We start from the raw sequence: 4,023 nt of genomic DNA, 5'->3' as shown, positions 1-4,023 counted from the left end.
AATTATTGCGACAACATCTCTCCCATCCGGAACCCCACACAAACACGGCAAAAACTCTGTGGAATTTCTGCACATTGACCCTGTTACAGAACATGAATTGCATGACATACCATAGCTTAGCGACGAAAAACAAGTTGCATACAGTAGCCCTGGCAAATACTGAAAGGTATTTGGCCTTCCACGCCTCAGCCTTCTCTTTAGCACTTTTAAGCTGGTCCTGCCAGTACTCGTCACTCTGTTTGTAAGCTTCGAGTGGTGCGCCTAAGTACCTTACTGGCGTTGTTGACCACTTGACATTCGCATATAAAGCAGGAGCCTCAGGCCACTCTCCATGCCAAATACCGAGGCACTTGCTCCAGTTTACTCTACTACCTGTGATTTCACCGAAGTTTTTCACAACATTTATCGTCTGTAAAATGCTCTCCTTGTCTTTGCAACACACGGCTACGTCGTCAGCATAGGCCAGGAGTTTGACTTCTGACGCTTGCATCGTAAACCCATGAATACATTTGTTCTCAATGACTGCCAAACACAAACTCTCCAGATAAATACAGAACAAAAGTGGGCTGGCTGGGCAGCCTTGACGCACGGAACGTTGAATGCTGATGGGGGCCCCCAATGTCTTGTTAATTATAAGCTTAGTAGTGCCGTTCCGGTACGCCATGGCTACCCCGTCAGTAATTATGGACCCGACATTTATATGCTTAAGAATGGCAAATAAAATACTGTGAGCAACACAGTCAAAAGCTTTCTCCAAGTCAAGTTGAAGAATCGCAACTCGTGCCCTTAAGGCGTCACAACATTCCAAAATCGATCTCATTATGTGTACGTTCGTGTTAATGCTTCGTCCTTTGATTCCGCATGTTTGGTGCCGACCTACTATGGTTTCCATTACTGTTTGTAACCTGTCTGCGATTATCTTCATGAATATTTTGTAATCACTGTTGGTAAGTGATATTGGTCTGTACGATGTTACATGTTTCAGTTTCGCAGGCTGGTCAGTCTTAGGGATTAGTACAGTGTGCGCTTGCCCGAAAGAAAGTGGCAATGCGTTTACTTCATACGCTTCGTTAAACACGTCAGCGAGTAGAGGCGATAGATCTGATTTAAACAGTTTATAAAAATCGGCACAAAGGCCATCCGGACCGGGTGATTTTCCGGCTTTTAAATCTTCAATTGCTTGTTCAACTTCACGAGTTGATATCGGTGCCTCGAGCCTGTTCTTCGTCTCGTCGCTGAGTTGCGGCATACGCCCCAAAAACGCAGCTCTAAAGGCCTCTAGGTCAACAGTTCTCGATGCAAAAAGTTCTTGGAAGTGCTTGAAAAACGCTTGTGCTATCTCCTCACCGTCAGTTATTTCATTACTATCTACTTCAATAGTATCTATGTGATTGCGCCGCGCATGCGTTTTCTCCAGACCTAGCGCGCGTTTAGTTGGCGTTTCATCTGCTGTCAATGCCTCTGCCCTTGCGCGTATAATCGCTCCTCGATATCGCTCTTCATCGCATAGCTCCAACTTCGCTTTGATGCTGCGTAAATCGTCCTTGTATGCGCCCGGCTGGCTGCACTCTAAGGCCGTTAATTTTTCCAACACTGCCCTTAGTTCTTTCTCTTTAGCTCTTTCTTCGTACTTTATTTTACAGGATCGGTCGATGGCGGTTAACTTAATTCGTTGTTTAAAAATTTCCCATTTTTCAGTGATTTGCGCCACTTTGTTGTTTTCTACTTCCTTCAAGTGTTCTTGTACGTTGCATAGAAAAAGCTCGTCCTTTAACAATTTGGAATTCATTTTCCACATTTCCCACGTGAAAGTGTTGCCCTTTCCTTTGCGTCCAACACATGTCTTGACCAAACAGTGGTCGGTGAATGAAACAGGTATGACATCGTAGCTGCGACATATGGGTATAACATCTAGTGTCACGTATATCCTGTCAAGACGAGCATGACTATTGCCTTGGAAGTGCGTGTATTGAACCTGGCGTGTTCCGACTAGGCAATCAGCCACGTCGTCCAAGTCACACTCGCCTAATAGTTCACTGAGGACATGACAGCTTTTATCATTTCTTCTCTTGCCTGTTCTATCTCGATCGCTGAGTACACAATTAAAATCTCCCATAATAATGACTTTTCTATGCGCGCATATGTGTGCCTTTAACGCGGAAAAAAACATCTTGCGTTCATCGCATATATTGGGTGCATATATACATATCACCCGCCAAGAATCATTACTAACAGCAAAGTCGCAGTACACTAGTCTGCCAGAAGGACACGAAAAATAATTTTCGATCAATAGCCCGGGCAGCTTCTTAATAAATAAAATAACACCTGCCGACGCTCCTTTGGCATGGCTCACTACCGCGTAATACGAAGGCATAAACCTTAGCACCATGCCTCGGGTCTCTTCCTCCCCTTCGACTTTTGTCTCCTGCACGGCTAGAACGTCGAGGTCTTGGTCCTCCATCATCCGGTACACTTGGCTTTGTTTACGCTTGGCGGCCAGACCTCTCACGTTTAGCGTGCCCAAGCTAAGCGTCGGGTTGGATGCCATTGCTAGTACGGGAAAGAGAGAAAGGCCCGAGGCATCGTGCTCACCGCAACGTCTAGCCAGCGGCTAGACCCCCCGGGACCGTCCGGTGGTCTGGCATGGTCCGTAGTCGGTGGTGGCTTGTCGCCCTCCTTCCTGTCCCGAGAGATGTTTGGACAGGGCTTGAAGCTGCTCCTTCTTATCATAGTTGACTTTGCAGGCGGCCCGTCGGCGTGATTCTTAGGAGTTGCTTTGCCGTCGGTGACGTCAAGCGGCCTTTTGAAGGCAGCGTTGCCGCTCACTTCCATAGCGTCGCTGTCTTGGGCCGAATCCCCACCTCCTGCGACGAACGTGGCGTCATCAGATACAAGGCGGTTTTCGCTGCCTTTCTCCAGTTCTTCTGAAGAACCTGATGACTCTTCTTTCTTTTCGGGGGTAACAAGGACGCCTTTCGTCTCTCCCTCTGTTTTTGTTGTCGCCTCCGCGTTGTTGGCGCTCACCTGGTCACCCGCCCCTTTGGCGGCGTCCTCGGCTTCAGCAGCATCCATTCTCATGTCTGCGGCGATTTCGCTTGCTGGTGGCCCCACGGCTGTGGCGTACGTGCGTACGCACTGATCTTCAGTATGGCCAAAGTTACGGCATCGCGAGCATCGCGGCACTTTGCACTCGCGACGGACATGCCCTACACCCTTGCACCGTAGGCACTGCATTGGCCGTCCAGGCACCACGACAAGGGCCAGTTCACCTGCTACTCGGATTTGGTGCGGAAGGTCGTCAACTTTCATTCCGCTCTTCAGTTTCAGAAGAACAGTTCGAGACGTGGAATCCTTATCTCCGACGCCTTTGACGCGCCATCGTTCTCGCGTCACTTCAATGACCTTGCCAAAGGCTGCCAGCGCTGTCTTTACGTCTTCGTCCTCCACCCAGTACAGCAACCAATGAAGGCGAAGGCGTACCTGTTGGTCTTGAGGGTCGACGACTACGCAGCGACGCCCTTTCACGTTGAGTTCTTTCAATGCTAGCAGTTTCTTCGCCGCCTCGTCGTTCGAGAAGGTGACCGCCCAAACATGATTGATCTGGTAGGCACCAAGGGCCACGACTTCCGGTAGCAATCCAGTCGGGACGAGCACGTCTCGGAAGTCTTCGACCCTGTAGGGCCTTGCTCGCACGTCGCCATGCAAAAACACGGTGTTCTTTACAACAGGTCCCTTGGGCAGAGGTGGCAAAATAAACTGGTAGCTCACTTCCTCGTTCTCGATAAGCCTGTTACCGCGGCTGGTAGCCGCAAAAGCTGCTCCATCGGAGCCCATGATTCACACGTCCGCACAGCTCGGCTGCCGGAAGCAGAATGACCACTGCGCCACTCTGCTTTACTGTTAATGTGTGTAAATTCGCTCACGTTTGTAACAAACGATTTAAGCTTCTTAAAGCGCGGAAAGGCGGCGTCATGCATGAGAGCGATTCACGGCATAAAATATTGCACGCGGACATGAAATAAC

This window comes from Dermacentor silvarum, chromosome 1 (assembly GCF_013339745.2).
Source record: "Dermacentor silvarum isolate Dsil-2018 chromosome 1, BIME_Dsil_1.4, whole genome shotgun sequence".
Taxonomy (NCBI): Eukaryota; Metazoa; Arthropoda; class Arachnida; order Ixodida; family Ixodidae; genus Dermacentor; species Dermacentor silvarum.
This window is presented reverse-complemented; position numbering follows the sequence as displayed.